This window comes from Thamnophis elegans, chromosome 1 (assembly GCF_009769535.1).
Source record: "Thamnophis elegans isolate rThaEle1 chromosome 1, rThaEle1.pri, whole genome shotgun sequence".
In the NCBI taxonomy this organism is placed as follows: Eukaryota; Metazoa; Chordata; class Lepidosauria; order Squamata; family Colubridae; genus Thamnophis; species Thamnophis elegans.
The window spans coordinates 158,579,459-158,599,375 of record NC_045541.1 but is presented as its reverse complement, the minus strand read 5'-3'; the positions used below and the strand labels follow the sequence as shown (position 1 = coordinate 158,599,375).

Below are 19,917 nucleotides of genomic sequence, written 5' to 3'. Positions count from 1 at the left end.
CCAGTGCAAGGCAGATCCACACCAGAACATGAATCTAAGGAATATCTTAATACAAAATTGTTGAAAGATGCAGCAAGTTATTTTGTTGAACTTTCCATTCCATTTACAAGTCATCAAGTCATAAAATCAAAATGGCTTCTATTCTATGGTCAGGCAGAAAGCCAGACTGAAATAGATATCAGCAATTAGTATCTTCCAGCACTCCTAGCATGATATGGAAAAAAAAGTACTTCCTTTTGTTATTTGGGAACTTTTTTTCTGTCTGCTTCTTTGGTTGATTCTAAATTCAAGTAGAAACAGGAGAATCTGTCCTAGGCAACTAAGACTTTACATGTCAGTTTGTTTCATGCTGAAGCCATCCATTCACAAAACAAGTATCTACCTTGATTAAACAAAACATAATATAGAATGAAGCATTGTTGACTTTTCAGTAAATGCTTTGCAGAGGATATGGACGAGTCAGTGGTGGGATTCAAATAATTTAACAACCGGTTCTCTGCCCTAAGGACCAGCTGGGTAGGTGAGGCTCAGTGGTCATGTGACTGGGTGGGCATGGCCAACTCAATGCCACTCATGTCAATGGGTGCTTCACCTTAGCTGTTACAATGTAATAAGTGTTAACAGGAGAGGCAGTTTCTGTAAGCAGGGCAATAAAGATTAGGCTAGAAATAACATTGGTGTCAGGCCTGCAATTATATTCCTTTTAGAATATTGGCCTGCCACACTTTCTCTTATTTCATTATGCTGTTTCATTAGTATAGTTGATGGGAGGGGGGAATAGACAGGAGTAGGATTGTGGAATGTATTGTTGTCATTCTTTTCTAGAAGACCAAGGTGATCTTTTGTCTCCGCACTTTTATACCTGACCGGAAGCAGCTGGGTGGAGATGCCAGCGTGGAAGAAGAAGATTGGACCATGTGATGGATTGTGGGTGTGGGGACAAGATCATGAACTTCTAACTGGGTGGGATTCTGATGTAATTTCCAGAATTGGTATTACACAGATGCGCTAAGATGTCTGATTTATTAAATTGGAACTTTAAAGATCGTTTTGCTTTGGACACTGATTTAATTCTACATGATACTTGGAACGCTGACAATCAGATTGTTTCCTTCCTGCCTTCCTTACAGGATTAGCCCTGTAAAGTGGAAAAAAAACAAAAGGAGATTTCTTCCAACTGCTTAGAAAGTTAACAACCGGTTCTCCCGAATAGGTGCAAACTGGCTGAATCCCACCACTGCACTGAGTGCAACAGTGCAACTGCTCTCTGTTTTTGAATCCAATCTGGCAATAGAGATTTAAGATAAACATTTACTATTTTTTGGGAAATTGCCCTCCATTATAGGTATACTTATCTGGATTCCCAACATGCAGACATTCTGCTAAATGATAGAAAAGAGCTACTGAAAGTCCTAAAACTTTGCCTCTTACTATTGCATGTCCGGATTTCTTCTGCCCAGATGTGGTTGCCCTGCCTCTAAGAAGACAATTAAACGGGAATAACATTTTTAGCAGTCCTTCCCTTGGATCTTGACTCTGAGTTTTGAGTCTTGGTATAGTTCTGTCTCTAGGATCTAAAAAGGGCAATTGCAACATCATCTTTTAAAGCAAATGTAAGAAATTGGGTAAATTGGGGACAATCTGTGGTAGCTAACGTTTTTGTGAAGAATATGGATTTACCTAAAAACTGCCTCTGATTATAACTTGCTGTCCAGCATTTTTTCCTCCTCTATTTTAATGACTGGTAACACTGATTCTTCTGTTGGGTTTCTTGACATAAGATCTGGTTGTGTCCAGATGAAAGAGAAATAGAGAAAAACAAGTAAAGCATTGCAAATATGCCCAATGAGGGGTTTTATTCTTAAATTTGGGCAAAAGGATAGAAGGCTGGAAAGGGAAATTTCAGTAGGGCAGGGCAAGTCTTATAGTCATATTCAAAGACACAGCACTTAGCCAGCCTATAAAACTAAGCATGGTTGGACCTGCCAAAGATGTAGGATAAAGAGGGAAATACCTGAAAGAAGGCAATGGCAAACAACTACCATATTGTTGCTAGCAAACTGTATGGATATTTCTATAAAATCGAAATTGAGTTCAACTTAAGGCAGTCTTTAATTTAAGAGCAGGAAATAGTACTTGGTAAGATACTGAGCTTGTCAATCAGAAAAGTCAGCAGTTCAGAGGTTAGAATCCCTAGCGCCGCATAACAGAGTGAGCTCCAGTTACTTGTCCCAGGTTCTGCCAACCTAGCAGTTTGAAAGCACGTAAAAATGCAAGTAGAAAAATAGGGACCACCTTTGGTGGAAAGGTAACAGTGCTCCGTGCGCCTTTGGCGTTTAGTCATGCTGGCCACATGACCACAGAGACGTCTTTGGACAGTGCTGGCTCTTCGGTTTTGAAACGGAGCCGAGCACTACCTCCTAGAGTCGAGAACGAGTAGCACATATGTGCGAGGGGAACCTTTACCTTTAAGGACATACTATTTGTGATTTAACAAAGCAAGCATCCTACTTTCCACAGTACACATGTACACCAATATGGCAGATGGTTCAGCTAAGCAACTGAGAACCATCTTCCTTCAAGGCATCCCCCTCCCCCAGTACATAAACCAACACAACAGAGCGTGCACTACTATAGAGAGCAGGTGTCTGGCTCCTCCATAGACACCAGCTGAGCAGACAGTGTCAAACTAGGAATAGAGCACAATGGGAGGAAGTGGCATTACAACAATATGGCAATGCGGAAGTGGCAGCTGTGGATACAGCCCTCGCAGCTACTTCCCTGCACCATGCTTCATGTAGGCTCCAGCTCAAACCACAGAATCTGCCCTTTGGACTGCTAGTCAAAGGAGCAGGAGGGAAATCATTGGTGTTTGCTTCTTTCTCCAACAGAATTTGAGGAACGCCTCTTCCTGCAATACCAAAGAGCCAGATTGGCACTTCTAGATTGAAGCTAGCCATTTTTTCTTTAGCCCAAGGGTGAGCAATTACTTCTCAGCCCTAATTGTGAAATCTTAAAAAAAAAAAAAAATCAAACAGGTTGTAAGATGTGATGTGAGAAAACACATTCTCACAAGGTTTTTAGGGCTGTGTAAAATCTTATGTCAAGGAACATGGTCGCTCAGTGGCTAAGACACTGAGCTTGTCGATCAGAAAGGTCGGCAGTTCAAATCCCTAGCGCTGTGTAATGGAGTGAGCTCACGTTACTTCTCCCAGCTTCTGCCAACCTAGCAGTTCGAAAGCATGTAAAAATGCAAGTAGAAAAATAGGGAACCCCTTGGCTCTGTGTTCTGTGCGCCTTTGCGTTTAATCATGCTGGCCATTTGACCACAGATATGTCTTCTGACAGTGCTGGCTCTTCAGCTTTGAAATGGAGATGAGCATCGCCCCCTAGTCGGGAACAACTAGCATATATGTGCGAGGGGAGCCTTTACCTTTAAAATCTTGTGATTAACTGGGTGCTCTGGCATCCGAACACTAGCAATACTTGGTTCGAATTTACAATTCTTCTATCCCTGACAAATTAGTTTTCTTACTTAATATGGGTTGTTTCCGAAGCTCACTGGCTTTATTTAGCGTATGGCAAATACATGGACTTAGAGTAGTTCAAATGTTAATGTCCAGTCCACCCAGCCATTCAGGGACAGGGTGTTCAGTGGTAAAGAATATGCTTTACATATGAAAGATCTTTGGTTCAATATCAAAATGTTGCATCTAGAGAACTCTACAATCAGAGACGCTAGAAAAGTCCTATTAGTCAGAAATGGATCTAATATTTACGGGAAGTAGTGATGGGCAGTTCCATTTTCTCCCCAAATTTGCTCTTCCCAATACTGCTACTTAGCCAGCTCCTAGCAGGATACAGAAGATTTTTTTAAAAGCCATACTGGATCAGAATTACCATGGAAAAACTAGATGCCTATGAAATATCCACCCTGGAATATGAAGACACAATTTCTCAACAATGGATGTTCAGTGAATATTGTCAACCTCCACCCCTCCCTGTTTCCACCTTTTGACTGGACTCCTGTTCTTAACCAGCATAAGTACATCATTACCCTTCAAATCTGTCCTCCTCTACTTGGCCTTGGGAGAATGTGGTAAATCAAGGCTGCTTCTTATTTGAAAGATCTTTATTCAGGGGTCCTTCCAATTGCATGTGGCCTAAAATTCTTAGAATCATAGGGCTGAAAGGGACTCTGGAGGTCTTCTAGCCAAATTTCCTGCCCAGGGTAGGAGATCTTATTGAAGACTGGACAATCTTGTCCAATCTTTTCTTGAAGGCCTCCAATGATGGAGCACCCAAACTCTGGGTGTTCCACACATTGTTCTTTCTGTCAGGAAATTACCATATTTTTTGTAGTATAAGACATATAAGACACACCTCCCTCCCGCTAAAAGAGCCCTTTGGCCTCTGCCTCTGCAATTTACCTCCTTGCAGCAAACGAGGAAAATGGGGCTTGCGGAGGCTGCAATAGGCTATGGCAATCCCTGCATCCTGAAACAGCTGATGATTGGGAGGTCCATGCTGAAATTGAAAGTGAAACTTGCTGTTTACTGCACAGGCAAATTGCTGGGAGGCAGAGACAGATTTTTTTTCTTGAGCTAATCAGACTGTTTGCTGCAAGGAGGTAAGTCAATAATTATAAATACCTATAGAATGTTCAAATTATTAGACTTATTTTTTTAAAGACTGCTTTATTATTGTTCTAGACAACTTAACAAAATGAAGAAGCTTTTTAAAATAGATGCTTGATCTGAAGAGGCCCAGTGCTATCGTATCTTCTTTTAAATAGCAGAGAATAACTATACTTCCAGAAAGCCACATCAATTTTACCAGCATCTGTACAAGTATAGCCTGAAATGTAACAATAGCAATAGCAGTTAGATTTATATACCGCTTCATAGCCCTCTCTAAGCAGTTTACAGAGTCAGCATATCACCTCGGAAGGATGGAAGGCTGAGTCAACCTTGAGCCAGTGAGATTAGAACTGCTGAACTGCAGATAACAGTCAGCTGAAGTGGCCTGCAGTACTGCACCCTAACCACTGCGCCACCTCGCAATGTATACCATCTATACGGTTTGCTGTTTGTTGCAAGGAGGCAAATTGCTGGGAGACAGAGGCAGATTTTTTCCCCTTGTTTTCCTCCCCAAAAGCTAGGTGCATCTTATACTTTGGAGCGTCTTATACTTCAAAAAATATGGTAGTTCCAAATTGGACCTGTCTTTAATAAATTTTCACCCATTGCTTTTTGTCTGGCCCCAAATGCTTTGAACAATAAATCTAACCTACTTCTCCTTGTGACAGCCCCTCAAGTACTGGAAGATGGCTATCCTATTACCCTAATCCTTCTCTTTGTTAGGCTAGACATATTTAGTTTCCTTAACTGTTCATCATATGGTTTAATTTGTAGTACCCATCATCTTTTTTTTGTTCTTTGCTCACTTTCTAGGGTTTCAGCATTTTTAAAAATCAGATATGGACACAGTATCCCAAGGGTGGCCTCACTAGTTCAGTATACAGCATTATATCACTTCTCGTAATCTTGATATTATCCCCCGTTGATGCAGCCTAGGACTGCATTGGTTTTTTGGGTAGTTGCAACACACTGCTGGCTCATAACATCTCAAAAAGCAGAATAAGCCCATCTGAAATTTCCCAGAATAAGTTCTTCTATTATGTCTAACTTCCTGTTTCCCAAGCCTGTAAAATCCCATTGCTTGCTGTGGATCATATATTCAACAGCAGGATGCTGAGATAATACATTAGGAAAATATGCATTGAAGCTTATTTCCATGGGGAACAAAATTTGCGGGAAAAAAGCTGAGGAATAATTTTTTTTAGTAATGGTGATATCTTCAATTCCTGGTTCTAATTACAAGAATTGTTACGACCTTCCTTATTCTGGCATCTCCCAGCAATTATCTCATTATCCTCTCTAGCAAAGGCCGTGTCCAAACTATTCACCGTTATGATTTAGTAGAGTTCTCACTCAAGGCACAAATGACAGGCTCAAATGATCTTACTTTGTACACATTATACGAAGACTTAGCTCTCTATAGAAGACTCTTCTGCTGGGACAGTTGAAAGGAAACAGGCGAGGATGACTAACAGCAAGTTAGATGGACTCAGTTACAGTGTTTATGAGTGCATTGTTGAAAATGATGAAAACCAGGTGAAATCGTAGGCAGACAATCATGGCAAAAATTTATCTCTGTGGTTATTAAAAGTCAACAAGCTGATGGCACATCATCCTCATCCTCAAACACAGGGTAAATCAACTGCACTTGTATTATCTCTGGTTCATGCAATATACTTTTTTTTAGAAACACAGAAATATGTTTTTTTTTTCTTTTTCCAAGTCATCCTTGCTCAGTTTCTCTTGCATGTGTATCAGATTCCCCACAGCTCAACTCTGAACTATGAATGCTCTCTTCTATTAGTACTAGCTACAACAGGGGTGTCAAACTCAAGTCGTCACAGCAGCATCATGTCACATATCGGGACTTCCTCTCCTTTGCTAAAATCTGCGTGGGTATGGCAAGCGGTGTGACGCACCCAGCCTGTAGACCAGGAGTTTGACAGCCCTGATGTACAACATTTGGTAAAACTAGGCTCCTTATGGTTTCAAGCTCAGTCTTTCTCACCTCTTTCTAGAAGGGACAATTGTTCCTTCTGGCCTGTTGTTTAAGGAAGCTAAACTGTGAAAATGGTATCATGGAAAACCATCTCAAAGTCGCAGTTGGTGAAGTATAATCTTAAATGGGATTTAAGAATCTGAAGGGCACATTCTGGAATAGGCTTCCAAGGCACCATTGCACATGCCATTTCAAACAAACTTGAGTCACTGTTACACCTATCATCACATTTTGTTTGGAAAAATGTATCCAACACAATTGTTGGCTTTTGTTCTAATATATATTCTTTTTTATAATTGCTACCTGTTCTGACCCCCCCCCCCTTTGACCTGCAAATCACCCAGACACAGGCTTGGCTGTTTGCCATTCTTTAATCACAGATTTATCAACTCCTTTGGCTGAAAGCCCAGACAAGACTCACATGCAAGAATAGTTGGCAGCAACCCAAAATCCAACAGGCAGATACAAGACAGACAGAGTATTCCAATACTGTTTCAAACGGTTGTGTCCTGCAAATGACTCCTCCCAACTTCTTCACTTATATACTCTCTTGGGAAGGGCCAAGCCACAACCGCCTGGGCTTAATTATCGTCTGCCTCCGCAGCTGCTGCTTCCGTTTCTTCGCCCTTCTTTGTCTTGCATCAGGAACAAACTGCCTTGAATCCTCCCCACTGCTCCATGCCTCAGGTGCCTCCTGGTGGCCAACCAGCCTCTCTGGTCCCTGCTCTGAGTCTGAACCCTGCCCAAGGTCCTCCACATCTTCCCTGGCAGACTCATATGGTTCCTCGCTATCCGAGTCCATCAGCAGCTCAACCAGATCCTGCTGGGCCACAACAGCTACCTATATAGGAACTATTATGATCCACAGAGTGCATACAACCCTTCCCACAACGTATCTCTTAGCAAAAGTAGGGAATCCTTTGTGGAGATGGGGATCCCATTTTCCTTAACATGGGTTTGGCCTGAGATGTTTTTCCAAGGGCTGCAACCCCGTAATAATTTACTCAAAGCTAACTCCCTCATAATAGGACTTCCAAGAAGGTTATATAAGATTGCAGCTTTATAAAGCAATCCTTCCTCTAATGCTGTGGTCTCCAGTCCATATAAATTCCAACTCTTATGGTCTGACAGGACAGAAAAGAAAGGATTTTAAAATCCATTCTTCTTGTTCCAACCAAGTTATTTCATTCCCCCCCACCAAAAAAAAAAAATCCTCAAATTGAATCTAGGAGGAAAAAGCTGATCTATAGCTGGTTTAGGAGTGCTTTGAAGTTTAGCTTGGGGGCAGGGGTGGGTTGCTAATTTTTGTATTACTGGTTTGGGCGCACTCCCTCGTGCCGCTTCTGCACATGCGCAGAAGCGTCTGGACGGAGCCTCCTGTCAGTGCTACTACTGGTTCGGCCAAGCTGGGCCAAACCGGCAGCAACCAACCTCTGCTTGAGGGGTCAGAAGAGCTGCAAATCCACTTTAGCATTTCTCTTGCTTCTTCATATTCCTTGTTTTTTTACATCAAAATCCTGATATAAAATAATAGATCAAACATAGAGACTCAGAGAGGGTGTTGTAATTTATATGGCTCTCCAAATGATGTATTTTCCTTTATCTTCAGAAGAGGACATCTGAAAAATTCCACAGCTTCTGGAACTACCTCCCAGGACTATGTCACTGCATTTTTCATCACAACTAAAATGTCATCCTTCCTTCACATCACTACTTCCTCTCAGGAAAACATAGTGATAGAGATACACCGGGCAAATTGTGCTGGATTAACCTTTCCCAATAAGATGTTTTGGCTGGAACTTCTGAGAGACCCCCGGTTCAAACAGATTTCAAAGCTCCCACATTCTGGATGGATGCAGTAAGTTGACCCGAGCCATCTGTTTTCTATGATTGGATGTTTTCTTTTTTTACTTGGAATTGGTTGATTGATTTGCTGATGACTGATCTACTGCCCTTTTATTGTATTTTAATGTGAGATTTTCTGCTTTGGTGATGCTTAGTCCCCAAATGCTTTGATAGGAATGCTAAGAATGATAAGCAACAGTAAATATTGTAGTATTAAAAATAACATATTTCAGAGGTACTCCCCAGAGAAACAGTTTAGCACAAGTATTTCATGCATGGCGAAGAAAGACTCCACACAGAATTGCAAAAAGAGAGCCATTGTGTCAATCAGACCAGGGGGTGGGGGTTTCCCCCCCCTTTTTTTTGAGAACTCTGGAGACTATTTTGCATGGCTGAGCCAAATTACTATAGCAACAGCACGAGTCATGTGGGTGGATTTCTTGCGGGCGCTTTTAATGACTCATTTTTATTTATTTGTTTCTTGAAGAAGAAATGCCTCAAACATATTCTTAAGCCGTAAAACTGTTTTTTAAAAATCCAAATATCGGAGCATAATATAGACATAGGAGTAAAAATCATACTCCCATAGATTGTATGCCATAATAATTAATATTTGGAGGCTTCCTCAGAATAATCCTCTGGGTGATGAATGGGGTGGGGACAGTAGGCAGAGTCAACATCCGAGCAGGTACCTTTGGAGTACAGGATAGAAGTAGGCAAACTCAATATAATTTTGTGAACTGTTCAGATAGGTGGCATTGTCTTGCAATGTATGAAGTAGCAATATTTTTAAATACCATGTGGAACATGAAGAGACGTCTTCTCAGGAACAAGCACAGGGAAGCATAATAAGCATGAGTTAACTCATCCCTATCTAACTGGGAGAGGAAAACTGGGGTAAGTAAACTTAGGTTAATGTGTAGAAAAAAAACTAGATTCTAAATTAATGAAATTGGGAGTCCATGGTAGGAAAGTCCTGGAGCAATTTAAGCCTAAGCAGTATTTTACAATACTGTACCAAAAATATTCACTGTCCAATATGGTGAACTCTTCCTTAGATAATACCTTAAGGAACTTGTTTGTATTCAAGACTTTTCATGAGGTCACAATTTTCAGAGTTATTTGTTATCTATCTAGAATTCCCTGCCTCACCAACAATCAACTGCCCTGTTCCTTAACTGCTCTCCTTCCAGCTGAGAGCTTGGTTACTGGATATCAGATTTAATTGGCAAGGAGACAAAAATTAGCATGGATGGAGTGCAGTAGGGGAATTGGGCAAAATCAGTAGGTCCATGAGGTATTTTTCCTTTGTTTCTGGGGTGTTATCTTTGTTTCAAACCTTAGGTAACAACTTTATTGTGCTCACTAAAAACTTTGAACACACATTAGCATCTGCAGGATGTTGGTATGTGTACGTATGTGTGTAAGGAGATCAAAGCAGGCACGATGACAGAGAGTTGCAATGAAATTTCTTGTTGCTTTTGAACATGCATTAACCTATTTAACAAAGGGGTAGGGCTTATATCGCACCATCCACCATCTTTTTTCAGACGACTTTAACTTACAACTATTTGTTCAGAGACCATTCAAAATTATAACACCACTGAATGAAGAGACTTACAACCTCTGCTCAAAATTATGGCCACTGCGGAGCCTGCGTGAACAAAATGTGGGCACTTGGCAATCTGCCCAGTCTTACAACTGACAGCATGGTTGATGCAGTGGCCCCACCACCTACCTTCCCCCTTTATTTCATTCTGCTGAGTTCCTGTAGGATTGGTGGTGCGTCTCGCTTAGCTGGACCTCACACCCTCCTTCCCACCCAGTCATGGCTTGGCCATTTATCTTTTCCATAGATCTCCTTTAGGAAGCAGGGATATGCTGCATGGACTTCCTACTTGGAAGTACCTACACAGTACTGTCCCAGAAATGGACACAATTTGGGGAATGGATGCAATGAATTAGAGCTGCTCCTCAAGAATGGTGACTGCTTCCAGGACAGTGTCGTGTGGCTTCCATTACAGATAGGGAGGTCAAGGGGCATAGCAGCTGGTTCTCCTTCCTGAATGCGATCTTCAGATAACCATAAATCCAAGGGTCACTAACATTTCTACCCAATGTCAGCAAAAAGTCCTTAAAGACTTCCAGAATTTTATAGAAGCATTTCTCATTTTAACCCTGTTCAAACAAGCCAACTTTATATTCTTTTCTTTTGCTCAATATTCTAAGATTCTTGATCTTTTAATTAACATTAAGATGTTTTCGTAGGGATTGATCTCTGCCCAAATATCCTTTTTCCCATCTAAACTCCCCCCGCCCCACAAGACTCTAACAGTCCTTTTTGTAATTCTAGTAATAGATCACATTACAACTCATGACTTATTGCATCCATTTGGACCATAATCTGAAAAACCACTTCTTCCTGATTTTGCTGACCAGTCCTGCTTGGGTAGACAGAGAGGGAATGTTATGCGATGGTTCCCATCAATTAAAGAACTTCAACTGGCAGGGTCTACAAAGCAATCCTTCTTTGCTGTTGTCTCTGAGCTATGGAATACTTGCCCCCAGTGGCAAGGCCCATCTCCTGGCCTTCCAGAAGACCATTAAGACCTGGCTCTGCCAACAGACCTGGGGTCCAAGAGTGATAGGCAGCATGGGAGTAATTGGTGAGGCAAAGGTGCTCCCTCTGCTTTTTAACTGTAGAATTGGGCCTTTTAATTTCGTTTTGATCTGGTTTTTAAACTGTTTTAGCTACAGCTTTTACATCATTTTACTGTTTTATGTGAGGCATGCAAGTGGAATAAAAATTAGCTAGAGAGAGGGGGAAAAGAGATTTTGACCTCTTAGCCGGTGGCTAAATTTAGTTCATTATTTTTTCTTTCCTTTTTGAAATGTTGTGATATTGTTATATTGTCAATAAAAAAAGATTTGATATATATAATATATTATTTTCATGCATTGTTCGAATTCATTTTAACTTACTTTAAAATTCACAATCATAGGAAGATTACAGATGTACAAAATAAATGCATAACTAAATATCAGCAATGAGATCTGAAAGAATTCCAAGGCCATAAAATTAGAAAACAGATGTCACACTGGGCCTTGGCTTAGAGGTTGCCCAACCCTGCTTTTGGTGCATCACCAGGCAATGCATCACATGGGAAAGGAGTGTACAGTGGGACCTTGGGTGCCGATTTAGTCATGACCAGAAGCAAGACTGACTGCGTGTGTGCACGCACACACACACATACACAAAATGGTGCGGAAGGAAAAATCGCTGTGGCTGTGTTTATTCAGCACCTGAGGATGTGTTTGTGACCTGAATGAAAGTTTTAGCAGATTTTTGATCGGCACCTGATTTGGTCGTGATCTGAGCCATTTGTGACCTGCGGTCCCACTGTACTGACATTTTGAACATGAAGCATTCATTTATGTGACAAAACAAAGCAGATTTTCTCAGCTCGCTCTGGTCATTATATGTTCTAACTGCTCCACTTGCATGAAATACATTCACAAAACATGTACGTACGCAAATGAACTATACCTCTTGGAGTCTTAAGAAATAGTCAAAGAGGAGAGAGGGAAACCTGAAATCTAATTAGAGCAGATATTAATCTAAGTGCTCTGTTTTTTCCCAGGGGAAGTGACCATAAGAGCAATGGGAGGCAGAAATCTTCATCTTACCTCTCCAGAGACCAAGATGCATTCTGCCTTTAGAAAGGCAGACCCAACACAATTATAAATAATGGCCACAGCCCACTGAGATTGCAAACAGAGATTTCCTTTCCAGAGCGAATCCTCTGGAGAAAAGGTGCAAAACTTTTGTTGAGCTTGCAACAGTTGGGGGTGGGGGGGAAGCAAAATATAAACATAAACTTATTACACACCAACTGCATGTTATTCCTTCCCCCAGCCCAGCCTTGAAAAAGGAAAGCGGGTATGCCAATTATCTGTCCTCGTGACTTGAGAATCAGCGATGATTCTGTAATGCACTTCCTGGTGTTCCCCACAAACAGAACACAAACAAGCAGATGCTGAAAGCTTCCCCCCCCCAGCTGCTGAAATGACTGTTTCATCCACAGACAATTAATTCTGCACTTTTGATACTGTAGTTCTTGACTATTAAGTGAGAGAATTGAAAAAACGAATTCCTAGGAGGCTCTAGACCAGTATATAGCCCACAGAATGGAAGCACATTGTTATCTAAAATCCCTTTTTCTTTGTTTTGTAAGTCTGCAACTGAGTCAGAAAGCAGAAGTTTAGTTGGATCCAAATGCCAAAAGGCTTCTGTTTTCTTTTCACTAGTTTTGCTTGTGATAACCATAAGATCAACAAAAGCAGTGGTGGGCCACAAAAGAAGAAAACCACATATGAAATTTAAGAATCACCGATGTACAGCAGGCAACATGAGTGGATCATTTTCCAAGACAAATTGAATTCCAGCTGAATTCTTGCCAGCCCAATAAATTAACCCCTTCCCCCACCCCTAGCCCCCAGAAATATCCCTTGAACCGCAATTTGGTGTTTCTGTTTGATTTGAATAGCATCCTTTTTGCCCATTTTGCAGCAATCTGAAGAGAAAGTCCTCCTTTATTCAACAAGCAGATTCGATGTTGCTTGATTCATGGCGAACAATGGCACAGGGTACGAACGGCACCAACTGCCCGGCTTTGCGATGAAGTAGCTTTATGAGAGAGAGAACGCTCTAATTATATGCATCTTCTGAATAAGTAGCCACAGCAATGAGTGCATTATTTTTGGAACAGAGTAAGAAGAAAATGTTTGCAGAATCAGAATACTTTCTCTCCCCCCCCCCCACCCCCAAGTCTGAAAGCTGGACCTTTTTTTTCAAAACTTTTGTATATGTACATGTGTATGTTTGTGTTAGATTTATGTCGCCCCTCCCACTGCTAAAGTAACTCTGAATGTATTTGCATTTGGAGTGTTTACGTTTCTATACTTCACCAAAACCTTATTCCTCCCTGAGCAGTACACAAATGTGTTGCCTAATTCAACACCATTTAGAGTGTTTTTGGAGTGATGCAGTTCCTGAATCTTATAAATAAAGTAAAAAACAACAACAAATGAACAAATGCAAAACAATTAAACAGCAACATTAATGAGCAGAATAAAAACGATGAGGAAAAAAAATCAAATCAAATCACAAGGAAGCAGTACTCTGTACCTTGAAAATGGTTTTCTAAAATACCTCAGAATTTTTTTTCAAAAAAAATTCTTTCATCTAATGCGGGAAGGACTACAATACAGAACAGTGATGGCAAACCTTTTTGGCACCGGGTGCTGAAAAGGGAGTGATCGCATGCAACCCGACAGAGGAGATGCCCAGGGCGCATGCAAGCGCCCCAAAAGGAACTTCTGGTTTCTGTCATGCATGTAGTCTTCCTGCCAGCTGATTGTCACACATAAGCACCAGAAACCGCATAAGCACCAGAAACCCGGAAGAGGAACGGCAATGCCGCACATGCCAGGTGACATGGCTCCCCGTAGGATTGCGTAGATACAATATAGAGCCATACAAGACTCTCTGTGAAAAGTATTCCAGAAAGGAGATCCCACTAATAAAAATCTCCTTTCTCCTACGACAGTGATGGCAAATCTTTTTCTTACGGTGTGCCAAAATTGCAAGTGCGCGTGCTATTACACGCACATGTGGGCCCGCTCAATTTCCCCTCCCACTTGCGGATGCATGCACGACCCCCTGTGCATGCACATGCGAACCCTCCCCAGGCTCCGGAGGCTTTTCCGGGGAGGGCGAAAACGGCCTCCCGGGGCCCCCTGGAGGCCCTCCAGAAACTGGAAATGGATAGTTTCCGAATTTCTGGTTGCCCCGTTGGGGCCATTTTTTGTCCTTCCTAGGCTTCAGGAAAGCCTCTGGAGGCTGGGGCGGGTGAAAAATGGCCCCAATGGGCCAACTGGAAGTTTGAAAATGATCCGTTTCTTGCTTCTGGAGGACCTTTGGGGGGGTCGGAGGAGGCCGTTTTCGCCCTCCCCAGACTTTAGGAAAACCTCCGGAGCCTGGGGAGGGTTCAACTCCCTTCAATTCTGGGAGTTGAAGTCCACAAGTCTTAAAGTTGCCAAGGTTGGAGACCCCTGGCCTAGATGTCTGGTCTGAATTCACATCTGCATGTGAATGAACTTTCTATCCTAAGTCCTCTCTGGCTACCCATTGCATTATCAACTGCCTGAGAAGGAGCATGACTCTGACTAGGAACCTGGACTTGGAATGAAGGAGGTGTTACATGCCTGCTATGGCTTGGCCTAAGCAGGCCACCATCACTCGGCTTCCACTTCCCCTACCGTAGACAGGAGTGACAACAATGGGCAGGGGAATTTTAATGAAGCTGATAAAGCATTTTGCACGAAGCCCTATGCAAAACATTGCACAGAAATAGCGATCTGTTGAATGAGAAACTAAAATCAGGAACGTATCCTGCCATCTGCTTCTAATTACGAATCCTATGGAGTACATAAGGAACGGCCTTTGTTCAGGCCAAACTCTTTGTCCATCTTGCTCAGCACTGTCCTTCTTACTGGAAACAACTCATCAAAGTTTCAGGTGGAAAAGAGCTTTTTTTTTTTTTTTAAATCATTTTGCCCAGAGCTGAACCAAGCCTTTTGTATGGGAAGCCTGTAATCACGCGTCAGTCTGTCAATCTGCTATCCTTCCAGCCATGGGCTTATTACTTCACACCTGAGGACCCTACAATTTGTTAGTGACAGAAGCATTCAGCAGAAAGCATACTGGATTTTTCTCCCTAGAAACCCATCCCACCCCCCCACCCCCGTTTATGCAAATTTAGCCACGTGCCCTCCGCTTGAAAAGATGTGCCTCCGAAATAAATTACAAATAGGTCCATAAAATGAGGGCCTCTGAAACCTTATTTGAAATGTCAACAGGGAAAACACAAAACAAGCATTAGGGTTTGATTTAATGCGAAGGATCCTGTAGGCCATAGAATGGAACTTGTAGCTTTCCACAGTTCCTTGAAATTTATCTCTTCCAATAAACCTGGAGAACACAAAGCTCAGATATAATAAGTGCTCCAATAGAAGGGAATACCTGTAACGTGGGGTTGAACCACGACATCCTTGGTGCTTTCGGATCTTGATTATTTGCTTCTAGATCAGTGGTGATATTCACTTAAGTTCCCTACTGGTTCGCAAATTTATTTATTATTTATTTATTTGTCTTGTATGCCGCCCACTCCCGGAGGACTCCGGGTGGCTCACAAAAGACAAGGGAAAGTGGGGAACAAGACAAAGACAACATATTAAAAACAAAACCAACATTCACAATTTCTATAGAGGTAGATGCTTCTCAGCTCCCCCCAGCCTGCTGGAACAGCCAGGACTTGGTGGCTTTGCAGAAGGCCGGGAGGGTAGTAAGGATCCGGATCTCAACAGGGAGCTCGTTCCAGAGGGCCGGAGCTGCAACAGAGAAAGCTCTCCCCCGGGGAGTCGCCAGCCGACAGTCAAATGTGAGCACCTGCATGCTAGCTTTCCTCGCACGCGCCACCTCTGGCGCATGCGCTTTTGGCTAAAAAAAAAGGCCTAAATGGGATGCCATAGAGCTGGGGTGGGGCCATCCACGATTTCTACTACCGGTTTGGGCGAACCGGTCCGAACGGTAGAATACCACCTCCATTGTAGATGTTTCCTTACTCAGGTAATATCATAAGTGCTAATCAATGTGCTAGTGCTAGTGACTAGCACTGTGAGCATTACTAGTCAAAAGCACTGATGATATCGCTGAGTCACGTAAACAACCAAGCTCAGAGAACACCAAAGATGCCATAATAAGGGCTAGCGTGCAAACACAGCTGTTGAACACCAACTTCCTCACTTTAGTAATCTATCCTATTTCAAAAGTATATCAACCTTATGACTCTAGAACAGTGTTTCTCATTCGCTGGCTGGGGAATTCTGGGAATTGAAGTCCAGACGTCTTCAAGTTGCCAAGTTGAGAAACACTGCTTTAGAAAGTCTCAAGCAGGGTTAAAAAGCCAGCAGCCTTTCCTTTTTGTAAGGGTTTGGGGCTAGACTGGCTTTGAATGCGGGGAATTCGATTGGACAGCCTGGGATAGAGCTGCCCATTTCTATGAATTGGCCTAATCATTTTTTTTTTTTTTGCATGACAGTGGTAACCAACCATATCAGCTATTATTGCCCCATCCAGGGACAGTCAACCGCACAAATCAGTTAAGAGTTTTCATGGCCCAAGCCAACGGGGGGGCGATCAATTTCATTGGGTGAACTTATTTTAAAATGTTGTGAGGTACTCTGTGGTGACATTATGGGAAGATTCAGAAAGGACAGCGATGTGTCAGTTATCGTTTTAGGGAATGATTACCGTGTCTTTCTTTTAAAGAAAAACAAAGCAAAAAAAAAAAAAAAACCTCACGGGAAAATCGAAACATCAAATACAGTTGTCCATGAATAAGAACTACCAGAGTCTCCATCATCCATGGGTCTTCATCGCAAAGTATTTTTAATATGCCACACCCATTGAGGAAATGCCAAACTGCTTCAAAGCAAAAAGTCAAGTGCTGTAGCTTTCTACATTATCTTTAAAACAAATTGCACTGTAATTCACTCTGGGGCCTTAGGGCAGAACAGAATATGTGGAGAATTCCACACAATCCTGTTAACAGTGAAAGGAACAGGTGGGTGTGGCAGCACCCAAATAGAGAGAAATTGAGGTACGTTCTGCAGTTCGAAAACCTGCCCAATTTGACCCCACGTCACCTCACAAAAGCAGCTAGGGGGAAGAGGTGGGTTTTTTTCTGTGGACTTGCAATTTTATTTTATTGTTTTAAATCCGGGGCTGCTTTGGCTGATGGCCAGGAGAAGAGCTACTACAGATGCTATTTTCTTAAGACAACAGGAAGCTTGCAGACATAACCGCTCACAAGAGAGATCACGGGAACTGATGTCGCTGCAGAAATCACTTAAATATATTATGGGTGGAGGGAGGAATTATAAATGGTTCCCCTTATGGACAAGAAACAACAGGTACCTCCCGCAATGGTTACTCATATATCCAGATGCTCAACACCATTAACTTTTATGGGTTACCATAATGCATGATTAATGTGAGAAAAGCTAGGAGTGGAGAGAGGATGCAGAGCTTATTTCATAAAAAATAAATGGATTTGTAAACTGTTTTTTTCCCCTTGCAGTTTATTTCTCTAAGTTGCTGCCTTGCAAATTAGATTTCCGTCCACTCCACCCTCCCTGAACTCAGTGGGACATTTCTGAGCAGATATTGCACTGCACGTTTGGGCTCCCTAGTTTCAACATCAGAAAAAAAAAGAGAGAGAGAAAAAGATGCTTATTTTGCTATAATTACTTCCTACTCTTCTGTCAACAAGCCACGTTCCGTTTCTAAGAAATCAGAATTAAGAAGAGTTTCATGTTTGATCCACGCCATGTCTCTTTCTTCTGAAAATGCTTTTTGAAAAGAAGTTGCCCACAAGGAAAATAAAAACTGAGACATTTGCATTATTCGGTGCTATTTTGAAAAATAAATAAATAACGAGAGTTTGGGGGGGGGGGAATATGTTGAGAAGCTAATCTCCAGCTTTTAAAACAGATGAAGCAAGAAGCAGAAAAGCAGCTAATTTCCATTCCGCACAGATTAACAGGCGGTTTTTCTAAATTCAGCCTTTGTTCTCCCAGTCTGAAATTTCTTTCATGGCCTTTTGTTAATAGTTTTGCCCCTAAGCCTTATTTCCACAATTTTAGAATTCAGCAAAGATGCACCCATGCCTACTTTATGAATGGGAGAAGAATAAAGAGGAACCATTTGCTTTCAAGAGAAATCCAGCCAGGTTGCCCATTCATTCTACACAATCACTTTAAAAACCCTACTATCTACCCACTGGTCCAGAAATAAATACAAAGCCCTCCCTTCCTCACCCATTTGGTTGTTTTACACTTGAATATGATGTGATTAAACACAATCAGGGTTTTCCCACCCTAGTAGATTTCCAGTCCACAGAGCCACCCAAAATCTCAGCAGCAAGAAAAATTCCCATAACATGAAGAAATATTTTGCTGATGAAGGACCCAATTCACATTTTTTCATCTTTCCACCCCACCCCACCCCTCTGCCCCCTCAGCCAGCTTCACTAGGGAAGGGAAGCAGGAATAACTTTAACAGACAATACCAAGCACGAGATATTTTTAAGTGTGGGTGGAATTTCTCTTTCTCTCAACCTAGTAAATATATCTGAATCTGAATCAAACCTCTCCATCCAAGTACCCACCCCCCACCCCACCCCATCCCATCTTCCTCATTATTATTAGTTATTGTTATTGTTGTTATATAACAATGCCTGATCTGAACAAAGAGGGCTGCAGAGAACAAATGCATAAGAGAAATTGGGGGGGGCAAATCACTCCTCCACCCCCATCTTGAGCGCAATGGATAGGGTTGAATTCACGCCTATTTCGAGTTAGCCCTAACAACTGGGCAATGCAACCCTGGGGTGACACCGCAACACAATTTTAATGCAGCTACAGCAGAAAGCGATTTGCAAGGAGTTGCCACTCATTCCCATTCACACACACACACTTGTTATGCGAGCCAGAGAGAGCCGGGGCGCACGCTTGGAGCGAGTGTAAAGCATTCATCCATTTGTCTCGCAGTTGCTCTGCCTGGGGTGGAGGCTCCTCCGTCAAGCCTTCCTCTCCCTCTCTCTCTAAGCCCAGGCGCCGGTCGGTTTTCATTTCCCAATTCCTGGGTTGCAACAGCTCGGTCTTTCCCCTCGCAAGACGAACCTGCCCTCCATCCCCGCTTCATTTCCCGCATCTCCGACTTTCTCCCGGACCCATCAGGCGGGGATGGGCGGAACGCAGGAGCGGCGCGTTGGAGCAGCAAAGGGAAACACGCGCCGCGTGGGAGAAGGCGGCTTACAGCTGCACCTTCTCTCCGCGGCTTCGCTTTATCTACCTGGCGGAGAGGCGATCCCGGAGAGCCGTCCGCGCAAGGCAGGCGAGGGAAAAAAACACACACACCACCTTCCCTCCGAGACTTCTGCGCCTGGATCCAGATGGCGAGGTGTGGAAAGAAGGCGGCGAAGTCGCCCGGGTGCGCCGCTAGGAGCAACAGCTGATGGTCAGAGGAGCGGAGGAGCGAGCTGCTAGCCAAAGAGCGAGCAGCGCCTTAGCCTGCAAATAAAGTCCCACCCAGTCTTGTGTGTGTGATATCAGCTCCTCGTTGTACAGGAAACGGAACATCCACCACTTCCTCCTGTAAGCTACTAGGGGGTGTTTTTGGTTCTTAACTTGCAGCCCCTGTGGTTGCCCAACTCGTCTGCAAGTCTATCTTTCTACCCGAATCCTTAGCTTCTTTAAAAAAAGGGCGGAAGGTTTTTTTCTCCAGCTCCCCTGTTTTCATTTTTTGAG

The 19,917-nt window shown here is 42.7% G+C and overlaps 1 protein-coding gene across 1 annotated transcript in view; it reads right to left on the bottom strand.

Annotated features, from left to right (window-relative positions):
• GNG2 (G protein subunit gamma 2) overlaps positions 1–19,699 on the bottom strand; it is a 57,540-nt gene extending 37,841 nt beyond the window's left edge. Inside the window, exon 1 of the mRNA XM_032228287.1 lies at positions 19,463–19,699. The gene's annotated coding sequence lies outside the window, so the exon portion shown is untranslated. The remainder of the gene's footprint in view (positions 1–19,462) is intronic.
• Positions 19,700–19,917: the final 218 nt, after the last annotated feature.